Source organism: Cherax quadricarinatus, chromosome 1 (assembly GCF_038502225.1).
Source record: "Cherax quadricarinatus isolate ZL_2023a chromosome 1, ASM3850222v1, whole genome shotgun sequence".
Lineage (NCBI taxonomy): Eukaryota > Metazoa > Arthropoda > Malacostraca > Decapoda > Parastacidae > Cherax > Cherax quadricarinatus.
Genome location: NC_091292.1, coordinates 38048463 through 38066753, shown reverse-complemented (window position 1 = coordinate 38066753; position 18291 = coordinate 38048463). Strand labels below are relative to the sequence as shown.

Below are 18291 nucleotides of genomic sequence, written 5' to 3'. Positions count from 1 at the left end.
ACAGACATATCACATCATCATTTAATGGCAGCTAAATAAGTAGATAGGGCACAAAAGAATGTTAGCAGTTTGTGTGAGTAAAGTAAAAATTTATATAACCCTATCCCTGTTGAAAGCACCAAAATTAAAAGTGTTGATAATGTCAGGAATTTAACCCTTAAACTGTGTATAGCATGTCCCATACATATACCATAGAATTTTTGCATGATGAACACCATATGCCTGGGTTTTCCTGCCTTCAAACTTCCTAACTGCCAGAATTTTAAGTCTCAGGTTATTAGTTTATAGAGACAGCCATCCCTGTAAAAATGCAATAAAGTTTATTACTGTCAAGCTGGAAAAAGCTTTGAACTAGATTACAACAATATGTATAGAGTATTAGAACTGAACAGAATCTAATGCTCTGTTAAATTTCAAAAGGCTGAAAAAGTTGTATCAAGCAGGTCCATGTTTCATAAAAAATAGCATTGATTTTAAAATTATTAGTTCAGGATTATAAATCAGATTAATTTATAATTAACAGAATTTCTGAGGAATTTAAGTTCTGCCTAACATATCACTCATAAAATTTTACTTGACATGTGACCTGACCAAATTTTTACTACACTCAGCACGTTGGGTCAAACCATAGAGTTAGATGTAAGATAATATCTCAGCCCTACAATATGAGAAATCATGAACGCTTTTGGGATATCACTATTTTATTTCAAAGAGGCTGAGTGTTTGCACTCTGAAGGATTGCCACCGAAGTGGCTAGTTTATTGTGCACCCCATATCCGTCCTGTGGATGGTAGTGCAAGAGCATATGGATACACAAAAGGCCTAGGAACTAAGCCCCAAAGGGTTAACAGGAATGCATATGGATTTACATCTACATATCTACAGTTCACTTATCTGTTACCAGCAAATTTAGGAAATTTGCTTAGTATATCTAGTATCTAATTTTAAGCCTGCCCATAATGCTATGCATACAAGTGCCTTTGGCATGCTGTTCTTACCTGTATTTTTTTGTAACTCTGTATGTTCAAATTATTAAATAAAAAAATAAATAAATAAATCTTATTTTCATTAATAAGATATCTTGACATGTCACATAGGTTATTATACTGTCTATCTCTGTATTCCTCAATAAGTGGACAATTAAGCACATAGTGTTCAAGACAGTGACCATATGCCTGATCACATAATTTGCATTTACAGTGGACCCCCGAGTTTCGTGATTAATCCGTTCCAGAGACCCTGCCGAAAGTCGAAATTCACGAAACTCGAAACCATTTTCCCCATAAGAAATAATGGAAATAAAATTAATCCATTCCAAACACCCAAAAATATTAAAATAATTTTTTTTTTAATTAATAAAGATTTATATACTGAAATCAATGAGAAATCAAGTACATGCATATGAAAAATAATAATAACATTACACTTACCTTTACTGAAGATAGGAGGAAGGGATAGGAGGAAGGTGTACACTATTGTTTGGAAGGAGAATCTCCTTCCATTAGGACTTCAGGTATGAAGTCCTTATCTGGAGTTACTTCCCTTCTTCTTTTAATGCCACTGGGAACAACTTGAGAGTCACTGGACCCCTGTCGCACAAAATATCTGTCCAGAGAGGTTTTTTTCTGGCGTTTCTTTAAGATTTCCCTGAAGCGGGACACAACACTGTCATTGTACATGTTGCAGATATGGCTTGTTTCAGCTTGGTCAGGGTGATACTTTTCAACAAAACTTTGCAACTCATTCCACATTCCACACATGTCATTAATCACTGAAGAAGGAACCTCCTTCACTCTCTTTTCCTCCCCCTCTGAAGCAAGTTCCTCAGCTGTGGCCTGATGCTGTTCCAGTTGAAGCTCTTGCAGTGGTTAGCTCTTCCCTGTGGTCCTCCACCAACTCCATGGACTTGCCCAATGCCACAACACCTTCCACAACAGGCAGAGGGTTGACAGGGACAGGGTCTCTCTCAAATCCTTCAAAATCCCTCTGGATCGTGTTCCTCACTTTATTTACCAAAGGGCTTGCACTAGCTTTCCTTGGGTCCATGATGACTTATTTAACAGTTGCAAGCACATAAAACAATGAATTATTATGAAATGTATTGTATGAACCCATGGGGTGATGGTCACGTGTTGGTAAACAATATCACACTGAGCGTGAATGCCGTGGGAGACTGGCTTGGTGTGCGTGGTGACGGGCGGACGGGTACCGGACGGTCGCCGAAACACGAGTCTAATCACGAAACTCGAGGCCAAATTTTGCCAAAAAAACTCGCCGAGGGTCGAATTTCACGAAAGTCGAGGCTGCCGAAACTTGAGGGTTCACTGTAGTTTGATCATCATCTGTGTGTCTCCCAAACTGCCAGAAGTACTTGTAACCAAGCTTAAGCCTGGCCACTACAGCATCAGTCAGTCTGTTCACATTGCAAGTTGCTCCATAAACATACTTATCTATGTTCATGTTATCATAGTGGGTTATAGATCTACTCAGGCTTCTAACTGCATTCCTATAACAATCATTTTCATTATTTACTTCTCTCCTAATATTATTCTTAATGCTAGACACAGATATACCAAAGTTATATTCTACATTCTCCTTCTGGGTACTCTTCTTGGCTAACATATCAACTTTATCATGAAGGAGTAATCCAATGTGTGACAGGATCCATAGCAATTGTACATTAATTCCTTTGTCCCTGGTTTTTGAGTATCTATACCTGGCTTTTCCAATGAGCATGTTGTTGGAGTCATCATATGAGTTTAGAGCATTCAGTGATGACATAGAATCAGTAGTGACGATAGAGTCAAGCTCAGTGTCATAAGTTTGCTTTAGCGCCATTAGGATTGCAAACAGTTCAGTTTGCAATGTAGACGCCCAGTTGTTAATTCTTATGCCTAGTTCAATAAGTTTATTATCGTTCTTAATTAGGGAGGTGGCAACAAGAGGAGATGCAGCCTTGCCAGATGACCCCTCTCTAGATCCATCAGTGTATATAACTTGTGATAACTTATTACTACCAGCTAGGTGAGAAATTTCTTCTTGAGCAGTTGCTTTGACAAGTGATTTAAGGAAGGGATTACTAGCAATGAGCTTCTTGGGAGGGACTTGCAGGTATGTGATATTAACCCTAAAAACGGTCCAAACAAATCGACCAAATTCGAAGTGCTACAAAAGTAGATCTACTTTTTTTAACATATTTTCAAATGTAACAAAAAAAAAATGTAGATAAAAGTTTTTTTTTTTACACGTTTTCAAATGTAAAACAAAAAAGAAGATCTACATTTTTTTACATACTTTCAGATGTTGAAAAAACGTATATATACGTTTGGACCATTTAAGGGTTAAATGAACACATCTTCCATGGAGAGGTGAAATGCTGAAATTAAGACATATGTGCAACATCTGGGTATCTTTATTGTAGACGTTTTGCCATCCAGTGGTTTTATCAATACAAATTCTAGGACATAACTTAAAGACGGTAGGACTATATACAGAAGATGAGGTAATCAGTCCCTCATCCTAGGAGTAGGTGCGAAGAGCACCATAGTCGTGGAGATTCTGAAGCAGAAGCAAGGAGCCTGGCGCTTATATAGTAACGTCAGGTGTAGCAGACGAGGGCATAGTCACTGGTAGGCGGGATTCCCCAGTGGAAGTAGGTCCTTCCCAAAGAGAAGGGTTAGTTGTAGTAGTAGTTGTCGTAGCCAGGAAGGTTATGTGCATGTCCTCAGAATCAAGATTCCATGATGTTGCAGTGTCTGACAAGTTGTGTAAGGATGGTATTTAATACCGACAAGATGAAATTAAGACACATGTGCAACATCTGGGTATCTTTATTGTAGATGTTTCGCCATCCAGTGGCTTTATCAATACAAATTCTAGGACATAACTTGAAGACAGTAGGACTATATACAGAAGATGAGGTAATCAGTCCCTCAACCTAGGAGTAGGTGCGAAGAGCACCATAGTCGCGGAGATTCTGAAGCAGAAGTAAGGAGCCTGGCACTTATATAGTAACATCAGGTGTAGCAGACGAGGGCACTCCCAGGACATAAGCTTATGAAAGACAGGCTTACTCTGTTAATGTGTGCCAATGCTAGTGGTGATTGTAAAGTGAAGCCTTTATTGGTGTATCACTCTGAAACTCCCAGAGTGTTCAGGAAAAACAATGTCCTCAAGGCTAATTTGTGTGTGCTGTGGAGGGCAAACAGTAAGGCATGGGTCACTAGGGACTTTTTCTATGACTGGTTACACCATGCATTTGCCCCCACTGTGAAAAATTACCTCCTGGAAAATAAATTGGACCTTAAGTGCCTCCTGGTATTAGACAATGCTCCTGGTCATCCTTCAGACTTGGCAGAGCGACTTTCTGTGGACATGAGCTTCATTAAGGTGAAGTTTTTGCCTCCTAATACCACTCCTCTCCTGCAGCCCATGGACCAGCAGGTCATTTCCAACTTCAAGAAACTGTACACAAAAGCTATGTTTGAAAGGTGCTTTGTAGTGACCTCAGAAACTCAACTGACTCTAAGAGAGTTTTGGAGAGATCACTTTAGCATCCTCAACTGTGTAAACATTATAGGTAAGGCTTGGGAGGAAGTGACTAAGAGGACCTTGAACTCTGCTTGGAAAAAACTGTGGCCAGAATGTGTAGACAAAAGGGATTTTGAAGGGTTTGAGGCTAACCCTGAGAATCCTATGCCAGTTGAGGAATCCATTGTGGCATTGGGGAAGTCCTTGGGGTTGGAGGTTAGTGGGGAGGATGTGGAAGAGTTGGTGGAGGAGGACAATGAAGAACTAACCACTGATGAGCTGCTAGATCATCTTCAACAGCAAGAGGCCACACCTGAGGAAACTGCTTCAGAGGAGGGGATAGAGAAATTGAAGAAGTTGCCTACTTCAAAGATTAAGGAAATGTGTGCAATGTGGTTTAAAGTGCAAACCTTTTTTGATGAAAATCACCCTGACACAGCTACTGCAAGCCGTGTTGGCAACCTGTACACTGACAATGTTATGAAACACTTTAGGAATGTCATAAAGGAACGGGAGGTACAGGCCTCTATGGACAGATATGTTGTGCGACAGAGGTCCAGTAACTCTCAAGCTGGTCCTAGTGGCACTAAAAGAAGAAGGGAAGTAACCCCGGAAAAGGACTTGCCACCTTAAGTCCTAATGGAAAAGGATTCCCCTTCTAAACACTAAGACCATCAACACTCTCCCCTCCTCCCATCCCATCAATCATCACCAGATCTTCAATAAAGGTAAGTGTCATGTAACTGTGCATGTCTTCTTCAGTTTGTGTGTATTAAAATTAATATTTCATGTGGTAAAAACTTTTTTTTTAATACTTTGTGGTATCAGGAATGGATTAATTTGATTTCCATTATTTCTTATGGGGAAAATTAACTCGACTAACGATAATTTCGATTAACGATGAGCTCTCAGGAACGGATTAATATCGTTAGTTGAGGGTCCACTGTACATCAGTACCCAACCTATGCCTCTGAGGCTTTTTATAGATAATGATCAATATGAATTTAAAAAAAAAAAAATTTTAATGAGTGTTAAAATTTTGGATTTAGTCAGCTTCTTAGGCACAAACATCCACTGCAATGGGCCACTAAGGCTGTAATTCACGTGTACAAAATCAGTTAATAATCCTCCTCCCTTCCCTCGTCTGCAAAATAAAAAAATAAGAGAAAACTCAATGTACATACAAGTACTCTATTGCCTGCCACTCCCCCCCCTCAAAAAAAAATGAAAGTGCTTTGTCCTCTGACTGGCCTGGGCATTTGGACACAGTCTTTTTCCTCTCCCTGAATGTTTAACTCTTTCACTGTTGGCACTGCATAGGTACAGCTCATGAGCCAGTGTTGGTGCTGTATTAAAATAGGGAAGTGTTTTTGTGTCAGCATAGTTGCTGATCCTCCTTTACATGTGTTGTATGCATAGATTAGATGAGCATTATAGTACCATCCATGTGTTTATATAGAAGATCCCTTAGGCCTGTGACTGTATGACGTCACGTGATGCTCCATGAGTGAGTGGGGCAGGCTACCTCGGCCTCAGACGACGCATAGGCATCATAGACAGCAGGACACGGCAGGCTGGGCTCCATCTCCCATTACCACAGTCTGACAATATATAGTGTTACCATCTAACAAGTGAGTTTACCTTATCCATCAATCTCCTACCGAACCCCCACACAACAATTTGGTGGCAGTGGTGTGGGTGTAAAATTGATAATTATGCTGATGTACGGAGATTTCTTGCGACCAGCAAGACGGCCATTTCGTGTCACCAGTAGGCCGACCTAGCCAGACAGCTACCTCAAGCCAGCTTCCCCCGACCAAGCTTCTACCAGCCTCTACAATATTCACTGGTCAGTCTTTGTATTAGTGTTTATCTGCTTATTTGCATCACTCCCGAGGGGTTGACCTGAGTTTGCAAAATAAGCCAGTAAGACAGTCTGTGGTGAGAGAGTCAGTCCAGCCTAGCCTACTCCATCCAGCTTTGCCTGCCAAGCCAGCTTTCCACCCCTGCTGTGCTCATCATTAGAAGTTGTCAAACCATTCTGTGTGAAGGGTTAAGACAAGAAAAGGCAGCCAGCAACTAACCCAGGTGACTAACCCAAGTGACTAAACCAGTACTCAAGCAAGCCACGAGAGTACAGTCTTCTCATCGCTTTGTGCTTCAAGTTCTAGCCATTCTGAGTGCTTTTTCATCCCTGTGGTGTTGTGGTAATTTGTGGGTTTGTTTTTAAGCCAATTGGCTTAGAAATATCTTTGTGCCAGTGTGGTTGTCCTCAGTGAGGCTTACGCCGTTCATCCCATAGGCCCAGTTACCACGCGGTCTCGGCCTTAGCCCTGTTTCAGCCCACCCACCCAACCACTCGACACCGGCCCCAGCCTCCTCACTCAGCCATTAACCCACTCACCCAACCTCTACCATTGTTTTGGTACACTACTACTGGTTCCAGCACCATATTTTAAGGACCACATAGGGGGTCAAGAGCTAGAGTGTGTTTTGCACCACCATTAAAAGCCTTCTGTATGAGTTCATCGTCGATGTAAGTGCAATTCTACGATCACGTGTGCAGAGGACAGCAGCAAGACGACATAAACAATCCTCCAACCTTCCACCATCTGCCTCATTCTACACCAAGTCGTTACAGCGATAATATTTTTCATAGAGACATTTGCAAGTGTTGAGACATTTCTTTTTGTTTCCAGTGATTTTTCTTAGTGACATTAAGTGACTCTCGATTAGACTCAGTGTTTATTATATACTGATTGCAATATTTTTTTTCTTAATTCAGTGTTAATTTTCGTGCTATTATTTCATGTCTGTTGTGTTGTGCTTCTTTTTTTATATACTTGAAGTACCTTAGTGTTTTTCCTTTGTTGTGTGTGCAACATATGAGCAGTATAGAATTTGTGTTTCCACTTCAGAATCACCTTGTGTTCAAAGTACAGTATTGTAGTGAAGTAATTCAGTCATTTATTACCTTGTGTTCGGCATCACAACTCAGTTTTGTCTGTTACATTTTTATCCCAGCATTTGTGTAGTCTTGCCAGTTTATTACATTTTTTCTCTGTGTGTTGAATTCTCAGAATACGGAGGGAACATGAACACGAAAAAAAAAATTTCTGAAAAACTAATCAGTTAATAACAAACAGTTGACAATTTCCTTCATCTCGGACATCTAGTTATACAGACTATGTACATTTAAACCCAATTCTGCGAGGGTGAGGTTTACATATGCAGAATGGTTATCATCTCTGGGAGGATCGAATTCCTCTGCAATGGCTAACACGTGCCTTGACTGAGGGAGATCTGAACGAGTATCTACAAAAGATACTTGTGGGTTTCTCATTACTTGTCGAGTACGCAAGGAGTAACGACATTCAGGTTGAATATCTGACTGAGTATTTGAGGTAGAGGGTACAGAGTCAAGAGGATTTTCAGCATCTGTCACATTAGTCTGGGTAGCAATATCATCAACATCGTATACTAATTTCATATGATCTAAATGCAATTCTTTGTACTTACCAATACTAATTTCTCTAACCTTATACTTATTGCCAGAGATATGTTCTACAACTCGATAAGGGCCAACAAACTTTTGATCGAGCTTAGGGATTTCGGATGTTTTGTTGAAATTTGTCAGCATTTCTCTTGAACCTACTTTAACTTTTGATGGCTTAGCACGGCTATTAGTTACTCTAGTAAATTCTGTTGATTTATGAAGTGTTTCACGGATTCTTCTAAAAACACTCTGAGCTATGCTGGTACAAGTTGCTATGAAATCATCAGGGTTGTAATTGGGTTTCGGAGTGGAATATAACAACTCATAGGGTAAACGCTTGTCTACACCATACAATGCATAATGTGGAGTATCACCTATGGAAGCATTGTAAGCAGAATTTATGGCACATTGAACATCTGGTATAACATCATCCCAAGTTTCACTATTGGGGTTGATAGTGGCTCTCAAAACATCAAGTACTTTCTTATTGGTTCGTTCAGCTAACCCATTGCTGGCAGGATGATGAGGAACAATGGTGGATTTAGAGATCTTGTACAAAGTACACAAATTTTCAAGGATCTCAATACAGAATTCACCTCCATTATCTGTTACTAAGGACTTAGGGGTGGTATGCCTGCAGATAATGCGTTCTTTAAATGCTTTAGCTACTGTCTCGGCAGTCTTATCTGCAATAGGAACTAACTCACAATATCTGGTGAAATGGTCTACCATAACACACAGATGTTTGTTGCCTTGAAGGGAACATTTAAAATTGGTTAACAAATCAAGGGCAACTCTTTCCCACGGTTCACTAGTGGTTGGGTACACTTGGATTGGATTAGGACCATTGACATTTCCTTTATGCTGCATACAAACACTACATTTCTTAACATACTCTGAAATGTCAGTTGCCATACATGGCCAAAAGTACTTCATTCTGGCTTATTTCACAGAACGATCCATACCAGGGTGTGCAACACCTGGTGCATCGTGAACTAGCTGTAGAGCTACGTTCACTAGTGACTGTGGAATTACTAACTGGTACACTCTTCTACTTGGAGTACCCAACTCAGCTGTTCGATACAGTAATTCTTGGCTCATTACAAAGTCACTAATGGGTGCTGGTGGCTTCACAGTAAGAATAAGATCTTCCTGGAGCAGGAATCGAATCACCAGAACACAAGGGATCGGTTCTTTCTTACTGGAGGAATGAACAAACTCGGTGGAGTGGATGACTCTCCCCAGTTGAAAAAAATAATGCTATAACACACAATATGAGCATGGGAGAACGAATCTACTATCTCACTGCAAGCACAGGGAAAAATAAATGAACACGGTCAACAATACTGATATTCAAACTGAGTCGCACACAGTGACATGAGGTATCAACTAAAAAGAAACTTCACTTACAAACATTAACAACATGTGAAAGTTACTCGAGAAATAACTTCTTACATTGCACTGATTACTGTCAACGAGGATGGGATCACAATCTGGAACACAAGGGACAACAACAACGCTCAAGTGAGCACACTAGCCACAGAAACGTCTTTCTGCAACAGAGTGTGGCATAAGCAAGAGATGGCATAACCCGTTGCAAGTAAAGTTCTTCTCAAAGTGTCCCCTGGGAAGGAACGAGTACTTGAACAAGTCGCCATCGCAAGGATATTTGGGTATGCCCAAATGAGATAAATCTGTGGACTAAAATCACATTGGTATTAAAAGAGGATAACATCAAAGCTGCTTTCATAGAAAACCTGGAAGCATTCTACAACAGATGGGAAAATAAAAAGTCTGGGCTGGATGGTATCACCCATGATGCTGGCCATGTAGTCAGAAACTGTAAGGCTGGAGGTGATGTCCTGGTAGTCAGTAAATGTGGGGCTGATAGTGCTGTCCTGGGAGACAGTAATGGTGAAGCTGGAGGTGCTGTCCTGGGAGACAGTAATGGTGAAGCTGGAGTTTTTGTCCAGGTAGTCAGGAAATATATGCAGGAGGGAATACATATAAATGACCTCATGGGAGACAGGAGCTGTAGTGGGGAAACAAGTGTAGTCAAGGACAAGATAAAACCAATATTGCAAACTAGTAATACCACAGGAAATAGCAAACAAGAGGACTCCACTATCAATAATGAGATATATTACCAAAAACAACTGGTGAGAGCTCCATTGTTGGTGCTAGTGAGGATAGGAATAAGACAGGTAAACATGCACCAACAGGGAATACAGTCACAGAAACCCAAGGCAAATGGAAACCAAGCCTGTGCACATACTATGCACTTGGTATCTGTAGGCATGGGAAATCTGGAAAAACAGATGCGATGTGCAACTATGACCACCCTAGAAAATGCCGTGCCCATATGACAACAGGAAAATGCAAACTCCCTTCCTGTAAGCTTTTTCACCCTGAAATGTGTCCCTCTTCAGTACAGGAAAGACTGTGCTATAACTTAAATTGCCAGGCACACCATCTAAAGGGGACAAAAAGATACAAAACATCCAGGCCATGGGAAAACCAGGGTAGCCACAGCCACTCACGAGGGAGAGGTTTTTCAGTGCAAGGAAGGTAAAAAAAATGGCAGGAAATGGCAGAAATCATACACCAAATACAGTCATTCCTGGAGTGGAACCACAGTCGATGGCCTCCACTCCAAACCAACAGATACAGATACTAATGCCAGAAAAAAATTCCCCCCAGTACCAACAATACCACAAGTCCGATGACATTCTTCTTTGCAAATATACAGGGTCTAAAGCCAGCAACAAACAACAAAATACCTTTCAACTGTGGACTGCTTGCAGAGGCAAATGCAATGTTCGTGGCTTTCACTGAGACCCACATAAAGGATCACTTGGAAAACGAAATATGGATCCCAGGTTACAACCTATACAGATGCGACAGAGTGAACAGGCAAAAGGGGGGAGGGGGGGGATTTGGCCTGTACATCGCAGTCACTTGTTTGCACAGAACTGCTTAAAGCCTCAAAGGATATAGTGGAAGTTTTACCAGTGAAGGTCGAGAACCAAAACCTAGTCATTGTGGTAGTCTACAAGCCTCTGGATGCAACGTCCCAGCAATTCCAGGAACAGCTGTTAAAAATTGACCACTGTCTGAAAAATCTGCCAGCTTCTGCCCCCAACATCTTGCTCCTGGGGGATTTCAACTTAAGGCACCTAAAATGGAGGAATATAGCAAATAATGTTGTTGCAGTAATAAAACCAGGAGGCAGCTCTGACGAAAACTCACACTCACACAAGCTTTTAAATCTCTGCACAAAATTCAATTTAAACCAGCAAATAATAGAGCCTACTAGACTGGAGAATACACTAGACCTCATCTTCACTAACAATGATGATCTGATACGAAATGTCACCATATCAAAAACAATATACTCAGATCACAACATAATTGAGGTTCAGACATGTATGCGCGGAGCCCCAGACCGACATAATGAGATTAGTCACGAGGGAGCATTCACCAAATTCAACTTCAATAACAAAAACATAAAGTGGGACCAAGTAAACCAAGTCCTAACCAATATAAGCTGGGAAGATATACTAAGCAACACAGACCCCAACTTATGCCTAGAACAGATTAACTCGGTGGCACTCTATGTATGCACAAGGCTTATTCCTCTAAAAAAAAGGAGTAGATGTAAAATAGAAAGAGACAGGTGCTCCCTTTACAGGCGACAGAAAAGAATAACAGAGTTTCTAAAAGAGGCCAATATATCTGAAATGCGTAGGGAGTCACTGGTCAGAGAAATAGCAAGCATTGAACTTAAGCTAAAGGAATCTTATAGGAGTCAGGAATTGCAGGAAGACCTAAAAGCCATAAATGAAATAGAAAGAAACCCAAAGTATTTCTTTTCCTATGCCAAACCAAAGTCGAGAACAAAGTCCAGTATTGGGCCCCTACTTGAACAAGATGGGTTCTACACAGATGACAGCAAAGAAATGAGTGAGCTACTCAAGTCCCAATATGACTCAGTTTTTAGCAAGCCGGTAACCAGACCGAGAGTCGAAGATCAAAATGATTTTTTTATGAGAGAGCCACAGAATTTGGTTAACGGAAGCCTATCTGATGTTATATTGACTCCAAATGACTTCGAGCAAGCGATAAATGACATGCCCATGCACTCTGCCCCAGGGCCAGACTCATGGAACTCTGTGTTCATCAAGAACTGCAAGAAGCCCCTATCACAAGCTTTTACCATCCTATGCAGAGGGTCGTCCCACAGTTACTAAAAACAACAGACATAGCCCCACTCCACAAAGGGGGCAGTAAAGCAATAGCAAAGAACTACAGACCAATGGCACTAACATCCCATGTCATAAAAACCTTCGAAAGGGTCCTAAGAAGCAAGATCGCCACCCATCTAGAAACCCATCAATTACACAACCCAGGGCAACATGGGTTTAGAACAGGTCGCTCTTGTCTGTCTCAACTATTGGATCACTATGACGAGGTCCTAGATGCACTAGAAGACAAAAAGAATGCAGATGTAATATATACAGACTTTGCAAAAGTCTTCGACAAGTGTGACCATGGCGTAATAGCGCACAAAATGCATGCTAAAGGAATAACAGGAAAAGTTGGTCGATGGATCTATAATTTCCTCACAAACAGAACACAAAGAGTAGTAGTCAACAAAGTAAATCCCAAGGCAGCTACGGTGAAATCACAGCTCTGTTTGACAAGGCACAGTACTTGCTCCCATCTTTTTCCTCATCCTCATATCTGACATAGACAAGGATGTCAGCCACAGCACCGTGTCTTCCTTTGCAGATGACACCCGAATCTGCATGACAGTGTCTTTTATTGCAGACACTGCAAGGCTCCAGGTGGACATCAACCAAATCTTTCAGTGGGCTGCAGAAAGCAATATGAAATTCAACGATGAGAAATTTCAATTACTCAGATATGGTAAACACGAGGAAATTAAATCTTCATCAGAGTACAAAACAAATTCTGGCCACAAAATAGAGCGAAACACCAATGTCAAAGACCTGGGAGTGATCATGTCGGAGGATCTCACCTTCAAGGACCATAACATTGTATCAATTGCAGCTGCTAGAAAAATGACAGGATGGATAATGAGAACATTCAAAACTAGGGATGCCAAGCCCATGATGACTCTCTTCAGGTCACTTGTTCTATCTAGGCTGGAATATTGCTGCACACTGATAGCACCTTTCAAGGCAGGTGAAATTGGTGACCTAGAAAATGTACAGAGAACCTTTACGGCATACCTAATGGAGATAAAACACCTAAATTACTGGGAGCACTTGAGTTTCCAGAACCTGTATTCCCTGGAACACAGGCGGGAGAGATACATGATTATATACACCTGGAAAATCCTAGAGGGACTAGTACCGAACTTGCACACGAAAATCACTCACTACGAAAGCAAAAGACTTGGCAGACGATGCAACATCCCCCCAATGAAAAGCAGGGGTGTCACTAGCACGTTAAGAGACCATACAATAAGTGTCAGGGGCCCAAGACTGTTCAACTGCCTCCCAGCATACATAAAGGGGATTACCAATAGACCCCTGGCAGTCTTCAAGCTGGCACTGGACAAGCACCTAAAGTCGGTACCTGACCAGCTGGGCTGTGGCTCGTACGTTGGTTTGCGTGCAGCCAACAGTAACAGCCTGGTTGATCAGGCTCTGATCCACCAGGAGGCCTGGTCACAGACCGGGCCACGGGGGCGTTGACCCCCGGAACTCTCTGCAGGTAAACTCCAGTCAAGTCAGTCAGTCAGTCAAGTCAGTAAGTCATTCAGTCATGTCAGTAAGTCATTCAGTCAAGTCAGTAAATCATTCAGTCAAGTCAGTGCCGTGATTGCTTGGAAGATTTAAGGTATGGTAATTAAAATGCATTTGTAAAGAAACACAGCGAAAGTCCTACACATTTATGAACCAAACTGAAGGCTGGGAGGGTGTTGTAGGTGTTGGAGGATGGCAGTAGGTCTCCCCCCATTGACTCAGTGGTGTAACCCACTGCCACAATCCCACGGGCGACCGCGCATTCAAAATTTTTTCCCCTCCCACGAACCTGTTAAATTAATTTTACGAAGTGCGTATGCAACACATTAACTACACAAATATTATTATCATTACAATGTTTACACAGACTGTTTACAAAGGCCAACAATAAAAAAGTTGTTTATTACTATTTTTCTAAAATATATATATACACATACATAGTAACTGGACATGTTCCTAGAAGTGCTACAGCTTGTGGAAGGTTGTTGTTGTGTGTGGGTGGCCTTTGTTGTGGATGTGCTGAGAGTGGCATGGCTGGTATCACAATGACACAATACACAACCACCACCACTTATTATCCACACCATCTTTCCCAACAACCATGCTGTCCTCCCCATCACCCTCATAGAAATAAATCACTTTGTCTGACTTTTTTGGGTTATCCTAGGTTGATGGTCATCTGGGTCATCTTTCCTTCCTTCCTTCCCTTCTTCCTTCCTTTCTCTCATTTCTCTTTCTTTCTTTATTTCTTCCTTCCTTCCTTCCTTCCTTCTGGTATCTTGGGCGTTGCTTTTTGATCACAAACTCCTCAAAACCATGAAATTAATTTTCCACTTGGAGGAGAAGAGTCCCAGATTCACTGATGAGTCAAATATTTCTTACCGCTAGGCATGCTGAGTAAGAACTTCTGAAATGGCGTTCCCACCGTGCAGTGTGGGTGCCTCATATTTTTTATACTGCACACACTGACTATGCAGACCCATTCTCTCACATATAGGCCTATCAGTTTTCTCCCGCTAGATTTGAAGCTGCACGAATTTTGACATATTAACCCTTTCAGGGTCCAAGGCCAAAATCTGAAGTGGTGCTCCAGTGTCCAAGAAATTTTGAAAAAAAAAAAAAAAATTTTTTTTCTTACAGAATTAAAGAGCATATTTTTTGTGAAGGTAATAAGACAAAAAAAAATCTAATCAGTACTTACCGAGATACAGTGCCAAGAAGTTTGTCAAAAATGATGTGGTGGCGGCAACATCGACGAATTCCACATACGCGCATTACATTATTTTGTGGTTTTAATTGTTTTTTCTTTTCTTTTCCAATTTTTTTCTATTCCTACTAACATTTGGGGCCTGAGAGACCAATACTGCATATAATGTATATATATACACTCACTGTATTGAACACAATAACTGCACTAAAGTTATTATCATATTATTGTTTACCACTGTTGTTTATTACAATAAACATGCACAAATATTGTATAATACTAATGTTCTATCATATATTTACATATTTACAATCACTGGACATGGTTTTAGAACTGCTGGAGCTTGTGGAACTCCTTGAAACAAGGCACCATGCACAGAGGCACCTTACATTCCTCACACATAAACCAAGTGTCTTTGTGTCTTTGTTGCCGTCGTTTTGTTTGTGCACAGACAATGCATCTCTTCTGAGCAAATTTCTTCTGAGTTGAAGGAAGCTGTATTATGAAATGATCACCTTCTCTCCTCAAATGCTTGGGTATATCCTGAGGAATTCGAGGACCATGTTGTATAGCAGGTGTTGTTACCTGGTACTTCATTATGAGTTGTCTGACAACAGACAAACAAAATTCACCATACGGTGGTCTGTTGCCAGTCTTTATTTGGTACATATTATATGCATTGAGCATTGAAATGTCCATGAGATGGAAGAAAAGTTTCATGTACCACTTGTAACTCTTATGAACACAGTCAACAAAACCAATCTGCATGTCACACTTGTCAACCAAGCGCATGTTTTGTGTATAATCAATCAATGACACTGGTTTTCGAATACATTCATTAGTCACTCGATCAACTTTGCCACTGTCTTGCATTTCATTACGGTGAATGGTTGTCAACAATGTGACATCTCGTTTGTCATGCCACCGTAATGCCATGATGTCATTGGCAGTAAACCCCTGCATGTCATCACCACGAGCACCTGCGTTGAGCCTGGGCATATGTTTACGGTTAGAATGCACTGTGCCACACACATCTGTCTTGTTCACTCGCATGAAATCACTGAGTAATGAGCTTGTGTACCAGTTATCGGTATATAATGTATGCCCCTTACCAAGATAAGGTGCCATCATGTTTCTCACTACATCACCTGAGATACCCAATAACATCTTGGTATCTTTCAATGTTTTACTACCCGTGTATACAACAACATCCAACACCAGGCCACTGTCACAATCACAGAGTACAAACAGTTTTATACCAAAGCGTTTCCTCTTGCTCGGTATATACTGCTTGAATGACAGTCTACCTTTGAACAAAATCAAAGACTCGTCAATTACAAGATTCTTGAATGGATAAAAGTATATCCTGAACTTTTGTTTGAGATACATGAAAACATTTCTAATCTTGTATAACCTGTCACTTCTGTCAGGCCTGGTTTTGTCAGAGAAGTGCAACATACGTAAGAGTAAGATAAACCTGTTCACTGGTATGATTTCACTGAAGACCGGGGTAGAAATTAGCCGATCTGTGGACCAGTATGCTTTTATATTATGCTTATAGACGTGAGGCATAAGCATTATTGTTGCAAAAAGCAAATACATTTCTGCAACAGTCGTCTCTTTCCACCTGTGTAGTCTTGACTGTGGTGATAAGATCGTATTTGCCATGGTGTACTCAAAATACTTATTACTTTCCCTGACAATAATTTCCATCAATGGCTGGTCAAAGAATAATTCAAAGAATTCCAGTTCATTGGCCATGGTTCCAAGGGGACAAGTAGGTAGAATTTCACTTTGAGAGTCATCAAAGTGGTGAGGCTTGGAAACAAAATTGGGATTTTGCTGCCAATCCCACATACGGTTTGCTGGTGGATACTGGACATCATAGGCTGGTTGTACGGGTGGTTGTGGTTGTGGCAGGCTGGTGGCTGACGCTCCGCTTTGTCCTTGAACTGACGAGTCAGCAGCATGGGTCCCAGCGTGGCCTGGTGAGTCACGCATGGCGGTGCCACTACCATCACCACTAACACCATCCACTGATGCCTGTGGTCTATCCATGCCAAGTGTAGCCACATCATCCTCACTATTACTACCTAAAACTGGTGTAGGGCCAAGGGATGTACTCCGGGATGTACTCCAGGATGTACTCCGTCCCCTGAGCACAGCATAGGGTAAACTACCCGAGCGCATGCGGCGGCAAACATACCGACGCTTCACTGGTGAATATGATTGCTCACTATCACTACTCGAATGATCGTCGAGAGCAATAAAATCACAATCCACGTCACTATCATCGTCATTACTGAAGTCAGAGGCCTGGCCACGCGAAAATATTAGTTTTCTCTTGCGTTGAGGAACAACCGACCGTGAGTCATGAGTGCCCACACCAGAGGTAGAAGGTTGAGGATCGTCAGGGTTTTCTGCACTATTATCGATATCCTGGTCATTCTTTTCGGTCACTAACTGATCAAAGCCGTAGAATTTGTCTTCATTTCCACTTCCATCAGTGTCAGAACTATCAGATAGGAAGAGGAGAGTCCCAATTTTCCGGGGAGTGAGAGCTGACTTGAGACGAGGCATGGTGAACAAGGGTGACTGAGCCGGCGTTCCCACAATGCTATGTAGGCGCCTAGATTTTTTGTTTATGGCGCACACCCACCACACAGACCCATTCTCTCACATGTAGGCCTATGAGCGCTTTTGTGCTAAATTTGACGGCGCTAGAATTTTGGCGTAGATCTATGGTTTGGACACTCAACATAAAGCCATAGATCTATGGGACGGACCCTGAAAGGGTTAACACCTTGACTGTCGCAACCCCCAATCCTGAGGTGTCTCCTTGTGTCGCAAAATTTAAAAAAAAAAAAAAAATATTTTTTCTTATGAAATTATAATCTTTTCACGATTGTAATGACACCAAAAAAACAAAATTTGATGGAAAACTGACGGAATTACGCTCTAGCGAAGTTAGCGACCTCAGCGATATTTATAAATCGGTGATTTCGCCCACTTTGAGCCCTATTTTCGGCTAATTCCATTGTTCCAGTCGACAAAACTCATAGCTATTTCTTTAGAACTCCATTTTTCTATCGATTGAGTACAAGAAACTGCCCATTTACTAATTTCAACTACCCAATAACATGGTCAGAAATTTGCAATTTGGCCAATTTCACAAAAATTAAAAAAATATGAGAATTTCAAAATAAGGTCTAGAATGAACAATGCAGACATTTCTGCCTCTAAAATAACATTTTCTTTGTTTATCAGTCATGTCTCCAGGCCCC

General features: G+C 41.2%; 1 protein-coding gene across 5 annotated transcripts in view; it reads right to left on the bottom strand.

Moving 5' to 3' along the window:
• The window catches only part of LOC128687835 (NFX1-type zinc finger-containing protein 1), a 772006-nt gene that overhangs the window by 406796 nt on the left and 346919 nt on the right, over window positions 1–18291 (bottom strand). The gene's annotated exons all lie outside the window — the stretch shown is intronic.